At 44.6% G+C, this 16711-nt stretch overlaps 1 protein-coding gene across 7 annotated transcripts in view; it reads left to right on the top strand.

Annotated features, from left to right (window-relative positions):
- ankrd6b (ankyrin repeat domain 6b) overlaps nt 1-16711 on the top strand; it is a 116203-nt gene that overhangs the window by 60804 nt on the left and 38688 nt on the right. The window lies entirely within an intron of this gene.

Below are 16711 nucleotides of genomic sequence, written 5' to 3'. Positions count from 1 at the left end.
CTGGGTGCTCCGGTTTCCTCCCACACTCCAAAATCGTACAAGTCTGTAGGCTAATTGGCTTGGTAAAATTGTAAATTATCCCTAGTGTGTGTAGGGTAGGATAGTGTTAGTGTACTGGGATCACTGGTGGGCGTGGACTTGCTATTGAGGGCGTGCAGCGTAGGTTCACTAGGTTAATTCCCGGAATGGCGGGAGTGTCGTATGTTGAAAGGCTGGAGCGATTAGGCTTGTATATACTGGAATTTAGAAGGATGAGGGGGGATCTTATTGAAACATATAAGATAATTAGGGGATTGGACACATTAGAGGCAGGAAACATGTTCCCAATGTTGGGGGAGTCCAGAACAAGGGGCCACAGTTTAAGAATAAGGGGTAGGCCATTTAGAACGGAGATGAGGAAGAACTTTTTCAGTCAGAGAGTGGTGAAGGTGTGGAATTCTCTGCCTCAGAAGGCAGTGGAGGCCAGTTCGTTGGATGCTTTCAAGAGAGAGCTGGATAGAGCTCTTAAGGATAGCAGAGTGAGGGGGTATGGGGAGAAGGCAGGAACGGGGTACCGATTGAGAGTGATCGGCCATGATCGCATTGAATGGCGGTGCTGGCTCGAAGGGCTGAATGGCCTACTCCTGCACCTATTGTCTACTGTCTATTGACTCGGCGGGCCGAAAGGGCCTGTTTCCGCGCTGTATCTTTAAATTAAACTAATCTAAATTCCGTGCTTGAGTCGACGGAGCCCGTGGCTGGGACCTGGGTCGGCGCCACAGAGGCGTCTGGAGAAGAACTGGCAGCGTTAGTGGAGAAGGTCGGTGCGGTGGTCAATGACGGCGCCGACCGACAGACGAGGACGGACACGTGAAAGTGAGGACGCTGCCGCCAAGGGAAGGAACAAAGGAGGAGCCGGCATGGGGGGCCACCAGGGGGGAGGGGGAGACAAAAAGGGGAACTGGCGTATGAGGGAGGGAAATTTGTAACTTTGTAAGCGTACTTTATGGGTGACTATTTGCATACCTTGGGTATGCAAGCAAAGAATTTCACTGTGACGTCATATGTGACAATAAAGAATTCAATTCAATTCAGTGGATGACATAGACATGGATCTTAGCGAGGTCTTCAACAAGGCCCTTGATGTTTGGGAAGGATAGATCCCATCGGATTCATGGTGAGCCAGCCGATTCAATACAAAATTGGCTTGTAGAAGTTTGTTATTCAGACTCGAGGCCTGTATAAAGTGGTGTGCCACAGACCTCAGTACTGGCTGCACTGTTGTTCATTATTTATATTAATGTTTTGGATGTAAATGTAGGTGGACTTAATTAGTCGGTTTGCGGTTACTCTACAATTGGTGGTAGAGTGGATTGTAAAGAAGGTTAAGTAAGATTACCACAGGATCTTGATTGACTGGTTGGCACGGTGGCGCAGCGGTAGAGTTGCTGCCTTACAGCGAATGCAGCACCGGAGACCCAGGGTCGATCCCGACTACGGGTGCTATCTGTACTTCCCGCTGCTGTGAGACTGCACAACCAGCACTGCTCCCAGCAGACGAGTCAACAATAACAGCAAAGAACACACGGAAAACTGATGACAATTCATGTATCTTTTATTTATAATGAATGATCTCTTGCTCTCTTGCTATCCACTTTGCTGCTGTAACACTGTAAATTTCCCCGGTGTGGGATGAATAAAGGAATATATTATTATTATTATTGTACGGAGTTTGTATGTTCACCCCGTGACCTGCATGGGTTTTCTCCGAGATCTTTGGTTTCCTACCACACTCCAAAGACGTACAGGTATGTAGGTTAATTGGCTTGGTAAATGTAAAAAATGTCCCTAGTGGGTGTAGGATAGTGTTAATATGCGGGGATCGCTGGGCGGCGTGAACCCGGTGGGCCGAAGGGCCTGTTTCTGCGCTGCATCTCTAAACTAAATTAGACTGGGTCAATGGACTGAGGAATATTTGAAAACATATAAGGTGTTGCATTTTGATAGGACAAATCAGGGAAGGACTTGCACAATGTATAGTAAGGCCCTGGGGAGTATTGTAGAACAGAGAGACTGAGGGGTGCAAGTCCATTAAAGTGGCGACACGGGTAGATAAGATGGCGAAGAAAGTGTTTTGGTTTGCTTGCCTTCATCAGTCGATGTACTGAGTACAGGAGTTGAGATATCTTGTTACAGCTGTACAGGACATTGATAGGGCCACATTTGGAGTACTGTGTAATAGTTTGGACTCCATGCTTTTAATAGGATGTCATTAAATGGAAAAGGGTGCAAAGACAATTTAAGATGATGTACCAGGTCTGGAACTTTTGAGTTATTAGAAGCTGGAATAGGCTGTGACTTTTTGTCCCTGAAGAGTGTGAGGCTGAGGAGTGACTTAATAGGGGTATAGATAGGTGAATAGCCGCAGTCATTTCCTCAGGGTAGAGGCGTGGAAAACCATGTCGCATACAGTGCATTCAGAAAGTATTCAGACCCCTTCACTTTTTCCACATTTTGCGATGTTACAGCCTTATTTTAAAATGGATTAAATTCTTTTTTTTTAATCATCAATCTACACACAGTACCCCATAATAAAAAAGTGAAAACAGGTGTTTAGACATTTTTGCAAAGTAATTAAAAAGAAATAACTGAAATATCACATTTACATAAGTATTCAGACCCTTTGCTATGACACTCAAAATTGAGCTTATGTTCATTATGTTTCCATTGATTATCCTTGAGATGTTTCCACAACTTGATTGGAGTCCACCAGTGGTAAATTAAATTGATTGGACATGATTTGGAAAGGCACACATCTGTCTATATAAGGTCCCACAGTTGACAGTGCATGTCAGAGCAAACACCAAGCCATGAAGACGAAGGAATTGTCCTCCGAGAAAGGATTGTGTTGAGACACAGATCTGGGGAAGGGTATAAAACAATTTCTGCAGCATTGCAGGTCCCAAAGAGCACAGTGGCCTCTTTCATTCTTAAATGGAAGAACTTTTTAACCACCAGGACTCTTCATAGAGCTGGCTGCCCGGCCAAACTGAGCAATCGGGGGGAAAGGGCCTTGGTCAGGGAGGTGACCAAGAACCTGATGGTCAATCTGACAGAGCTCCAGAGTTCCTCAGTGAAGATGGGAGAACCTTCCAGAAGGACAACTATATCAGCAGCATTCCACCAATCAGGCCTTTATGGGAGAGTGGCTAGACGGAAGTCACTCCTCAGTAAAAGGTACATGACAGCCTGCTTGGAGTTTGCAAAAAGGCACCTAAAGGACTCCCAGATCATGAGAAACAAGATTCTCTGGTCTGATGAAACCAAGATTGAACATTTTGGCCTGAATGCCAAGCGGCACCGCTCATTACCTGGCCAATACCATACCTACGGTGAAGCATGGTGGTGGCAGCATCATGCTTTGGGGATGTTTTTCAGCGGCAGGAACTGGGAGACGAGTCAGGATCGAGGGAAAGATGAATGGAGCAAAATACAGAGACATCCTTGATGAAAACCTGCTCCAGAGAGTTCTGGACCTCAGACTGTGGCGGAGGTTCACCTTCCAATAGGACAACGACCCTAAGCACACAGCGAAGACAACGCAGGAATGGCTTCATGACAATTCTGTGAATGTCCTTGAGTGGCCCAGCCAGAGCCCGGACTTACACCCGATCGAACATCTCTGGAGGGACCTGAAAATAGCTGTGCATCGACGCTCCCCATCCAACCGGACAGAGCTTGAGAGGATCTGCAGAGAAGAATGGGAGAAATTACCCAAATACAGGTGTGCCAAGTGTAGCGTCATACCCAAGAAGACTTGAGGCTGTAATCGCTGCCAAAGGTGCCTCAACAAAGTGCTGAGTAAAGGGTCTGAATACTTATGTAAATGTGATATTTCTGTTATTTCTTTTTAATTTGCAAAATTTTCTAAACACCTGTTTTTACTTTTTTATTATGGGGTATTGTGTGTAGATTGATTATTTTAAAAAAAAGAATTTAATCCATTTTAAAATAAGGCTGTAATGTAGCAAAATGTGGAAAAAGTGAAGGGGTCTGAATACTTTCTGAATGCACTGCAGGTTTAAGGTGAGAGGGGTAAGACTTGAAAGGAACTTGAGGGGCACACTGATAATGGTGAGTAGATGGAATGAGTTGCCCGAAGAGGTCATCAAGGGAGGTACAATTATGTTGTTTAAAAGACAATAGACAATAGACAATAGGTGCAGGAGGAGGCCATTCGCCCCTTCGAGCCAGCACCGCCATTCAATGTGATCATGGCTGATCATTCTCAATCAGTACCCCGTTCCTGCCTTCTCCCCATACCCCCTGACTCCGCTATCCTTAAGAGCTCTATCCAGCTCTCTCTTGAATGCATTCAGAGAATTGGCCTCCACTGCCTTCTGAGGCAGAGAATTCCACAGATTCACAACTCTCTGACTGAAAACGTTTTTCCTCATCTCCATTCTAAATGGAGTTCTAAAAAGACGCTTGGATAGGAAAGTTTTCGGAGGGATGTGGGCCAGGCAAGTTCAAGTGGGATTGGCTGAGTTAGGCAAATTGGCCACCATGTGTGAGTGGGGCTGAAGGGCCTGTTTCCGTGTTGCATCGTTCTCAGACTGTAACATGCAGAGAGGCCAGAATTCTAGCCACTCCAAACCAAAGTATGGTAATCCTCGTATAAATAACACAATCAAATGAAATAAAAACACATGCTAAATGCAACATTAGCCAGAAGGTTCATTGGATCCGTAAAGGGAGGGAAGTCTTAGTGCAGTTGCAGCTATGAAACTCTGTTTCAGTGTGGGCTGCATTGGCTCTTGTAGCTCTGATGAATACCAGGGCTGTCTAAAACAGTGGAAGCCTTGAATGCTTTGTAAGAAAAATCTGAATTCATTCAAGACTTTTCAGTGTTGCTTGGACACCAGAGGTTCTTTTAATTGAATACCTGAATCAGAACAGTGGCATGTGTCCAAGTACTTATGAAAGAGTTTCTGTTCACTGGTGTTGCCACAGCCTTTTTCCATATGCTCCAGAGCAGAATCCCCATTTGCTGTTTCAAGACACACTGATGTGGTTCCCTGGATAGCAATTCATTCTGTAAGTGCAAACCCGCCAATTATTTTTGGCTTGTTATTTCATATAATGGCAATGTGTTCCCAGAGTTGATGGAGGTTGATGTCTTGACCAGAGAATCAACGCAAATTGAACGCACTGAGTGCCAGTGAGGCGCTGTAGCCGCTAACATCTAATGCCAGCATGTCCATTAAATTCCGAGTTAAATATTATTTATACATGTCAGAATAACAAGATGCACATGCAGTTGTTTGCTGCTTGCCTTAACTCGCATCAAGCCCATCTATCACTGCATGCTTGTTGGGGCCTGGTTAATTCCAAGAGCTGAGTTTAGTTTAGAGATACAGCGCGGAAACGGGCCCATCGGCTCACCGAGTCTGCACCGACCAGCGATCCCCGCACATTAACACACTAGGGTCAATTTTTTCATTTACACCAAGCAAATTAACCTACAAACCTGTACGCCTTTGGAGTGTTGGGAGGAAACCGAAGATCTCGGAGAAAACCCACGCAAGTCACTAGGAGAACATATAAACTCCATACAGTCAACACCCGTAGTCAGGATCGAACCCGTGTTTCTGGAGCTGTAAGGCAGTAGCTCTACCGCTGTGCCACCGTGCCGCCAAGTCTTATAAATGTTTTCAGAGTCATACAGCACAGAAACAGGCCCTTTGGCCCAACGCGCATGTCCACCAAGATGCCATATCTTCGCTGTGCCGAAAGCATCTTGAACACACTATCTACCTGTGATGCCACTTTCAGGGAACTATGTACCTGCACCCTTAGATACCTCTAGTCTGCAACACTCCCCAGGGCCCTGTCATTCACTGTGAAGGTCCTGCTCTGCTTTGACTTCCCAAAATGCAATACCTCGCACTTAGAGTCATAGAGTGATACAGTGTGGAAACAGGCCCTTCGGCCCAACTTACCCACACCGCTGACATGTCCCAGCTACACTAGTCCCACCTGCTTGCGCTTGGTCCATATCGCTCCAAATGTATCTGCATCATAGACAATAGACAATAGGTGCAGGAGGAGGCCATTCGGCCCTTCGAGCCAGCACCACCATTCAGTGTGATCATGGCTGATTATTCTCAATCAGTACCCCGTTCCTGCCTTCTCCCCATACCCCCTGACTCCGCTATCCTTAAGAGCTCTATCTAGCTCTCTCTTGAATGCAATCAGAGAATTGGCCTCCACTGCCTTCTGAGGTAGAGAATTCCACAGATTCACAACTCTCTGACTGAAAAAGTTTTTCCTCATCTCAGTTCTAAATGGCCTACCCCTTATTCGTATACTGTGGCCCCTTGTTCTGGACTCCCCCAACATTGGGAACATGTTTCCTGCCTCTAACGTGTCCAACCCCTTAATAATCTTATACGTTTCGATAAGATTAAACTCCATTAACCATTTCTCAGTCAACTTGCCCAGCTGATCAGGATCCTGCAGTCATTTTTGATAATCATCTTTACTATCTATGGTATCGCCCACTTTAGTGTCATCTACAATCTTGCTAATCATACCTTCTACGTTCCCATCCAAATTGTTGACTACAAACAGCAATGGGCCCAGCACTGATCCCCGAGGCACACCAGTCGTCACAGGCCTCCAGTCCGAAAAACAACCTTCCACCGTCACCTTCTGCTTCCTTCCATGAAGTCAATTCTCTATCCATTCAACTAGCTCTCCCCGGATCCCATGCGGGATCTTATCAAATGCGTTGCTGAAGTCCATTTGGACAATGTCTTTTTAGTTACTTCTTCAAAAAGCTCAATCAGATTCATAAGACATGACCTCCCGTATAAAATCATGCTGATTATCCCTAATCAGCCCCTGTTTATCCAAATACATATATATCTTATTCAGAATCATTTCTAGTACCCTGCCTAACACAGATGTTAGGGTCACTGGTTTGTAGAGCCAAAAGAAGGGCTGGCCAGCTGTATGGAGGACAGGGATGCGTGGTGCGTCCGTCACCCTGCTCGTCTGAAACCAGCACCGCTGCGCCGCTAATGTTTTCAATGATTTTAATCTAATCAATTTAAATTGATTGATTGATTGATTGATTGATTCATTAAAATTCCTTGAAACCCATCTTAAATAGAGACACAAAATTACTACACTCCTGGCACCTCACTCTTGTCTAATGATGATTCTTATATCACAGCCAGGGCTCTTGCAATTTCTTCCTTGTTTTCCTACAGTTTCCTCTGATATATCCGATCAGGCCCAGGAGATTTATTTACTTTCATACGCCAGCAGCCCCTCGACCATAAATATGGACTATCCTCAAGACATCTCTATTCACTGAACCAAGTTCCCCCACTCTTCATGTCTTTCTTGCTATTGAGGGCCTGCAGCGTAGGTTTACTAGGTTAATTCCCGGAATGGCGGGACTGTCATATGTTGAAAGACGAGCGACTAGGCTTGTATACACTGGAATTTAGAAGGATGAGAGGGGATCTTATCGAAACGTATAAGATTATTAAGGGGTTGGACACGTTAGAGGCAGGAAACATGTTCCCAATGTTGGGGGAGTCCAGAACAAGGGGCCACAGTTTAAGAATAAGGGGTAGGCCATTTAGAACTGAGATGAGGAAAAACTTTTTCAGTCAGAGAGTTGTAAATCTGTGGAATTCTCTGCCTCAGAAGGCAGTGGAGGCCAATTCTCTGAATGCATTCAAGAGAGAGCTAGATCGAGCTCTTAAGGATAGCGGAGTCAGGGGGTATGGGGAGAAGGCAGGAACGGGGTACTGATTGAGAATGATCAGCCATGATCACATTGAATGGTGATCAATGGCTCGAACGGCCGAATGGCCTCCTCCTGCATCTATTGTCTATTGTCTATTTCTCCAAGGTAAATAGAAAGGAGAAATACTCATTGAAGATCTCCTCCATCTCCAGCAGCTCCACATAGAGATGACCACTTTGGTTTCTGAGGGGCCCTATTCTCTCTCGAATTACCCTCATTTCCTTAATGTACTTAAAATCCCTGCCCCCTTTTTGACCTCATGATTTCCTTCTTAAGTATGCTCCTACGTTTGCAAATCTCCTCTAGAGATACACTTGATCCCAGCTGCCAATACCACATGCATCCTTTTTCCTGATGAAAGCATTATTTTCTCTCATCATTTAAGCTTCCTTGTTCGCACCTGCATTGCCCTTCAATGTAACCAGAACATGCGTGCCCTGATTTCTTGTCGTCATATTTTTTTAAACATCCCACTTTCCGGGTGTTCCTTTGCGTGCAAACAACCTAGTCCAATCAATTTTAGCGTGTTCCTATCTAATATGACCAAAGTTGGCCTTGTCCCAATTCAGAATTTTTTACTTGTGGGTCCGCCTGTCTTTATCCATAACTATTTTCAGGCTAATAGAACTGTGCTCGCTGGTCCCAAAAGGCTTGTCCACAAACACCTCAGTCACTTGTCCTTCCCAATTTCCTAAGAATAGATCAAGCTTTGCCCTCTCGCTTTATGGCCTTCTACATATTGCTTGAGGACATTTTCCTGAACACATTTGCTAATTCCTCTCTGTCTAATCCCTTGGCACTATGACAATTCCAGTCTACATTAGGAAAGTTGAAATCCCCTACTATGATAACTCTATTAGTATTGCAGCTGCCTTCAAGTTCCTGACATATTTCTTCTTCTAAGGGGTGAGCTAGCGAGGGAATTGTGGAGGGAACAGTAGGCCTTCACACATGTCTCCTCAGTACCCCACAGCTCCACTCTTGCTCCCCCTCCCCCTCGTTGTAACAGGGACGGAGTCTCCCTAGTCCTCACCTTTCACACCATCAGCCGTCGCATACAACACATAATCCTCCGACATTTTTCCCACCTCCAACCGGATCCCACCACGAGTCACATCTTCCCATCTCCACCCCTTTCCACCTTCCGCAGAGATCGTTCCCTCCGCAACTCCCTGGTTAACTCGTCCCTTCCCGCGCAAACCATCCCCTCCCCAGGTACCTTCCCTTGCAACCGCAGGAGTTGCAACATCTGTCTCAAAACCTCCTCCCTCAATTCTGTTCAGGGACCCCGACAGTCCTTTCAGGTTAAGCAGAGGTTCACTTGCACCTCCGCTAACCTCATCTACTTTATCCGTTGTTCAAGGTGTGGACTCCATTTGACCAAGAGTGGCCTGTAAGCTGCCAAGATTTTACCAAAGATTGTGATCAGGACCTTCCCGGTGAAGCTGGCATTAAATTCCCATCACTAGTTTAGTTTTAGTTTAGAGATACAGCGCGGAAACAGGCCCTTCGGTCCACCGACTGCACATTAACACTACCTCACACACACACACACACGAGGAACAATTAAAAAATATATATATCAAACCAATAAACTTACACACCTGTACATCTTTGGAGTGTGGGAGGAATCCGAAGATCTCGGAGAAAATCCACGCAGGTCACGGGGAGAAGGTACAAACTCCGTACAGACAAGCACTCATAGTCAAGATCGAACCCAGGTCTCTGGCGCTGTAAGGCAGTAGCTCTACCACTGCGCCACTATGCCACTCTTCTGTAATCAGTAATTTTTTTACACAGTGTTGTCTGCCCGAAACACATTCCCAGGGGTGATGGTGGTGGCCAATACAATAGTGGCATTTAAGAGACTTTTGGATAGGCACCTTGATGTGCAGAGAATGAAGGTATATGGATCATGTGCAGGCAGATAGATGAAGGTTTGGCATCATGTTCAGCATAAACATTGTGCGTGTTCGGGTCTGTTACCATGCTGTACATTTCTATGTTTTATATGTTTGTCAGGGTACAGTAAACGGGTGGTCAAATTGGAATAAATTTAGCACAGAACCTAATCCAAGTTCTTATAAGTTTGTTGTTGATGGAATTGTAACCAAAAACAAAATGAAAAGTTACCTGCAACCAGACTTGCTGTGACAAACTCTCTGCTATTAGTAATGGTGTCTATTCCTCTCTCTGCTGTTGGGGTTTCATGTTGCTCTTTTTGCATGGCCACCCCATGCTCCTTTCCCTCTCGTGCTACAGAACACTTATTTCCTTGTGCAGCAGTGTCAGCTAGGCTCCAAGTAAAAGATTAATTACATGAACAAAGTTGTTGACCTGAAATGGTAAACCCGCATTCTCTCTTAATTGCTGTCTCAGCTGCTGAATATTTACAGCTAAACTTGCATTCCTTCGAACATAGAAGGTTAACTGAGGTTTATAAGATTTTGTAACAAAGTGTTGGAGTTTTTCCATCAGTAGGGGAACGTATGACAATGGGACATGACCATAAAATGGGAGCCTGACTGTTGGGGAGGGAAGTTAAGAAACACTTCTTCATGCAAAGGCTGATAGAACTTAAAACAGCACAAACACAACTATTCCGACGCTTAAGAAACATTTGGACAGGTACATGGATAGAACTGGTTTGGAGGGATATGGGCCAAATGCAGGCAGGTGCGACTAATATGGATGGAACATGTCTGAAGAAGGGTCTCGACCCGAAACGTCACCCATTCCTTCTCTCCTGAGATGCTGCCTGACCTGCTGAGTTACTCCAGCATTTTGTGAATAAATACCTTCGATTTGTACCAGCATCTGCAGTTATTTTCTTATACTAGATGGAACATGTTGGTCAATGTGGGCGAGTTGGACTGAAGGGCCTGTTTCCACACTATGACTCTACATAAATCCCATTGCCCACAACCACGAAGTATTGACTGACGTTCATCTCAAACTCTGTACTTCCCATGATCCAGTTTCCACAAAGTGCCGAGTCTATGAGTTTTTGTAATGTTTAGGACATGCAGAATAAATGTATGTCAAATACCTCTCAATAAAGGTACCTCTCAATAAAAAGCCCCACATTTAAAGAGCTGAAGGTAATGATCATGCACAACGTCACACTGGAAAGTAATTGCACAGATGTCAGCCCTGCTTGAAAGTTAGTAATAGGGGCTTTTTAACTTTAGGTAGGCACAAAATGCTGGAGTAACTCAGCGGGTCAGGCAGCATCTCGGGAGAGAAGGAATGGGTGACGTTTTGGGTCGAGACCCTTCTTCAGACTGAAACGTCACCCATTCCTTCTCTCCCGAGATGCTGCCTGACCCGTTGAGTTACTCCAGCATTTTGTGCCTACCTTCGATTTAGACCAGCATCTGCAGTTTTTTTCCTAGGCTTTTTAACTCTGTGGTTCCAGGAATAAATGGTCCAGGAATAAACGGTGGGTGGGAAATTCCTCATTTGGCAAAAACTATTGAATGATCGTGATTTCTGCCTGTAGTCTTTGGCACCGATTCTGCCAAAGCAAAGCAACAGCATTGACTTGAAGCTGGGACACGTATAATCTCTTGATGAGGCAAATACGACTGCAACTGATTTGACATTTCAAAGAGGAAATGCATGTACATATTTGCAGCAGTGAAAACACTTGCCCAGGGTGCTCTCATTATGAGATTTAAATCGCACTGCTGGAGCAATGATGATTATTTAAAACAAACAACTTAGAAGGCATTTTGTAATTAAATATCCCAAAGTTTCCTTCCGGCAAAAATCACCAATACACCGATTCTTCCATTTACAAAAAGATTGTATGTCTGAAAAAATGTTTCATTGAGGTGAAGCTTGCAAAGGGCATTTCCCACTGATTTTGATGTGAAACCTCTGGTTAGTTTCTATGAGTTCAATATTTTCTGTCCATGAAAATCCAAACACTTGCATCAGGAGTATTTCCAATGGTAAACTATATATTTTTAACTTAAAATACCTTTGACCTAGTCATCGCCAATCAACTGGACTCTGATAACTTGCATTCAATTTCCAGACACACTTTATTTACTTGTGCACAAGGAGAGCAGCACAGTCTCCTTTAAGTCCAGGCTCAAAACCTATCTCTACTCCCTAGCGTTTGAGGCCCTCTGAGGGGGAGCTGTGAACTGTTTATGTATGTGCTGTTATGTTTGTGTGCCATTGTATGTTCGTTCTTAGTACCTGAACTGATGTACAGCACTTTGGTCAACGTGGGTTGTTTTTAAATGTGCTATACAAATAAAATTGACTTGACTTGACTTGACTACTACGAAATTCCACTCGGAATAGTAAAATTTTATACAGATTCTGACCCTTGTGCGCACTTTCTAATTTCTTATCATCAATAACAATGTGTTCTCAAAACACTAATAGAAACAGAGAGAGACGTAGAAAATAGGTGTAGGAGTTGGCTATTCGGCCCTTCGAGGCAGCACCGCCATTCAATATGATCATGGCTGAACATCAGAAATCAGTACCCCGTTCCTGCTTTCTCCCCATATCCCTTGATTCCATTAGCCCGAAGAGGTTTCTAACTCTTTCTTGAAAACATCCAGTGAATTGGCCTCCACTGCCTTCTGTGGCAGAGAATTCCGCAGATTCACAACTCTCTGGGTGAAAAAGGTTTTTCCTCATCTCAGCCCTAAATGGCCAACCCTTTATTCTTAAACTGTGACCCCTCGTTCTGGACTCACCCAACATCGGGAACATCTTTCCTGCATCTAGCCTGTCCATTCCCTTAAGAATTTTATATCTTCCTTTAAGATCCCCTCTCATCCTTCTAAATTCCAGTGAATATTAGCCTAGTCGACCCATTCTTTCATCCATTCTTTCTAATACAGGTGCAATAACACAATAAAACAACATGCTATTTAATACTTTATTTAATTTTCAGTAAGGATGACTATCAAGAACCTTGTAGTGTGCATCAAGGAATGCCTGCAGGTCGTTGTGCTGTACATATTATCTTAACCTTTGTCACACTACAGTTTCCACAACCTGATGGTATTTTAAGAAAAATCCATAAATCAATCAATTGTACAGCGAGGAATGCCTGTATCACCAAGGGCCTGAGGGGGTGCCAGGCTACGTGGTCAACAAGATTGATTTTGAAGATGTATATTTGAAGGAAGGTCTGGGTGGATCAGTCTAGATAATCGTGCCAGTGTGTGCAGTTTTGGTCTCCGAATTTGAGGGAGGATATTCTTGCTATTGTGGGCGTGCAGCGTAGGTTTACTAGGTTAATTCCCGGAATGGCAGGAAGGTCATATGTTGAAAGACTGGAGCGACTGGGCTTGTATACACTGGAATTTAGAAGGATGAGAGGAGATCTTATCGAAACGTATAAGATTATTAAGGAGTTGGACACGTTAGAGGCAGGAAACATGTTCCCAATGTTGGGGGAGTCCAGAACAAGGGGCCACAGTTTAAGAATAAAGGGTAGGCCATTTAGAACTGAGATGAGGAAAAACTTTATCAGTCAGAGAGTTGTGAATCTGTGGAATTCTCTGCCTCAGAGGGCAGTGCAGGCCAATTCTCTGAATGCATTCAAGAGAGAGCTAGATAGAGCTCTTAAGGATAGCGGAGTCAGGGGGTATGGGGAGAAGGCAGGAACGGGGTACTGATTGAGAATGATCAGCCATGATCACATTGAATGGTGGTGCTGGCTCGAAGGGCCGAATGGCCTCCTCCTGCACCTATTGTCTATTGTTTGGGACCAGGATGAATGAAGATTCTGCCACTGAAGGTAAGGGCAGAGAATGGGAAGGTGTAGAGGAGGCCTGGGGTGGAAGAGTAGAATGTAAAGGTAGAAGGAAACCAGTTCATGGAGAGGTTTGTAAATAAAACCAAGGATACTGTATTCTGTTCAGTGGCATGAAACTAAAGCTGGGAGTTTATGGTCGTTGGGAAAGATTGGACTTCTTTCACAAGGCTGAGGACTGAACGAGTAAAGACTTGTTGGATGATAAGTTTTAGATTGGGTGGAACCTGGCAAACAGTCATGGACAGCCCAGTGTCGCAGCGGTAGAGTTGCTGCCTTAACACGCCAGAGACCAGGGTTCGATCCTGACTACGGGTGCTCGTCTGCACGGAGTTTGTACGTTCTCCCCCTGACCTGTGTGGATTTTTTCTAGGAAGCTCCGGTTTCCTCCCACATTCCAAAGATTTTTTCTAGGAAGCTCCGGTTTCCTCCCACATTCCAAAATGGTTATTTCCAAAATGCTGGAGTAACTCAGCAGGTCAGGCAGCATCTCGGGAGAGAAGGGAATGGGTTTGTAGGTTATTTGGCTTGGGTTAATTGTAAATTGTCCCTAGTGTGTGTAGGATAGTGTTACTATGCGCGGATCGCTGGTCGGGTCAGACTCGGTGGGCCGGAGGGCCTGTTTCCGCGCTGTATCTCTAAACTAAACTAGCCCACGTTCAAAGTATGATCCCATTTATTAGTCAGTGTTAAACCTAAAGAACAATTGAGGTGGAATTTCTTAACGGTGTGGTTAGAATATGGGAGAGGGAGAGAGAGGGAGAGGGAGAGAGAGAGGGGGAGGGAGAGGGGGAGAGAGAGGAGTAATGAGTCAGTGTTACAGAAACATTGAAGGGGAAGCTGATTAAACACTGGATTTTTCTTTTTATTTTTTTTATTAAAAATTTTATTAAGCAGACTCATGGTCCATTAGAATACACATACAGTACACAGTATATACATATAAAATTAAATTAAATTAGAAAAGGCAACAATACCAATGTTTCCACATAGGTGCCAGGTATCTCACGGCACTGAAGCCAGGATTTACCAGCAGCACAATGATGGAATTCTGAGAACCATTCAATCGGCATATAAATTTAAACATGAGATTCCTCAACAGGGCATGAAACATATTGACTCCTGCACTACAAAACAGTTCACTTGCACTGCACCACCTTGGCTTTCTAAGCAATATGCGCATGCAGTCATTATAGGCAACCTTAAGTTTATGGATGCTTGACTTATTAAACTTTATCCACAAAGGAGCAGTGTAAAGAGGAGTACAGTACGCTCTAAACAGGTTTATCTTGACATTTCCTGAGCACCAGTGGAATTTCCTAACCAACATGTTAGCTTGAGATTGAGAGGGGGTAATGGTATTAGTGGGTACGCATGCAAAAAAGTGATCAGAGAATCGCGTGGAGCGTAAATAGCAAAAGATCTATTGTGTCATTGGTCTGATTCTGTGCAGTATTTACCCTGTAATGCTTTGTGAAAATGGGATGCCATTTATGCCTGTTGTGGGGGTGAGGTCTATCCATCAAAAATCTGGATCAGTCCCAATGTGTAAGTGGAGGAAGGAACTGCAAATGTTGGTTTAAACCAAAGATAAACACAAAAAGCTGGAGTAACTTCAGTCTGACGAAGGGTCTCAACCAGAAATGTCACCTATCCATGTTCTCCAGTGATGCTGCCTGACCCACTGAGTTACTCCAGCTTTTTGTTTCTATCTCCCCAATGTGTAAGTGCCTGAACTTGAGATCAGTGAAGACGCCATTGGTAGGAGGTGAAGCTTTTACAAAAGCTTCTCTGTTTATGTTGCTGTAAAGCAAAATAGACCAAAGCAGGCCGCCACTGTGGAAGTTGCCTGAGTGATCTGCGGTGTTATTCGCAGGAGATTTCAGGAAAACAAGACGGGTTGGACAGAGCTCCATAAACAATATGCTTGGTGCTATGGTTTGGGTAAAAGGGACTCCAAATGGGAATAATGGGACAGGTAGTCATTCAGTTTAAAAATAAAGTAGAAACGAGGAACTGCAGATGCAGCTTTACAAAGAAAAGACGCACAGTGCTGATATAACTCAGCGGGTCTGGCAGCATGCCTGGAGAACATAGATAGGAGATGTTTCGGGTCGAGACTCTTCTTCAGACTGATTGTTGGGGGGGGTGGGTTGGGCTGTGGAGGAGAAACGCATTCAGTCTGAAGAGGGGTCCCAACCCGAAACGCCACCTATCCATGTTTTTGAATGATGCAGCCTGATTACTCCAGCACTTTGTGTCTTTTTAAAAAAATGGGTAGAACTAAACCATTTGAAAAGTTTAGGGAGGAAGGGGTAACATATACTGAAAAGGACAATGGAATTGAATGTGTACTCCTGGGGTTAATGAAAGTAGGCTTGAAGGGTGGTGGGAGAGTCGGAACCTGAGGATGAGGATATTTCAAGACTGCCAGGTAATCATTTTGTGCTCCCACGGATACAACAGGAATCCATCCCAACAAACAGCTTCATGAGAAAACTTGGGAAGTTTGGCATGCCCCCAACAACTCTCACCAATTTCTACAGATGCGCCATAGAAAGCATTTTATCGGGATGCATCGCAGCTTGGTTTGGGAACAGCTCCATCCAAGACCGCAAGAAATTACAGAGAATTGTGGACGCAGCCCAGACCATCACGCAAACCAACCTCCCTTCCATTGATTCCATCTACACTTCACGCTGCCTCGGCAAGGCCAGCAGCACAATCAAAAATGATCTCACCCTGGGAACTCCCTGTTCTCTCCTCTCCCATCAAGCAAGAGCTACAGAGGTGTGAAAATGCCAAAGTCCAGATTCGGGGACCGTTGTTTGGAAGCAGAATCGAGAAAGTTTTGCAATGGAAATCCGGAAATATCTATTTGAAAGGAGACATCGGCATAACAATCGTATGAGCCGCTGTGGAGGAGTGGGACAGAGTGACGAGCTTGTTCAGAGATCTGGAACAGGCACAGAGTGTACTGCCTGCCCCCGTGTGCTGCAGTTCTTAAAAGTAGGTTTTTAAAGTACATCTAATGAAACAAAGGAACAGCACGCAGGTGAAATAGAAAAGTACGTCAGGAATGATTGTACACGGATGGGTTGTATTTGAGTACAGATTTA

This window comes from Rhinoraja longicauda, chromosome 5 (assembly GCF_053455715.1).
Source record: "Rhinoraja longicauda isolate Sanriku21f chromosome 5, sRhiLon1.1, whole genome shotgun sequence".
NCBI lineage: Eukaryota > Metazoa > Chordata > Chondrichthyes > Rajiformes > Arhynchobatidae > Rhinoraja > Rhinoraja longicauda.
Note: the sequence above shows the minus strand (reverse complement) of the source record. Positions and strands in the feature narration are given on the sequence as shown.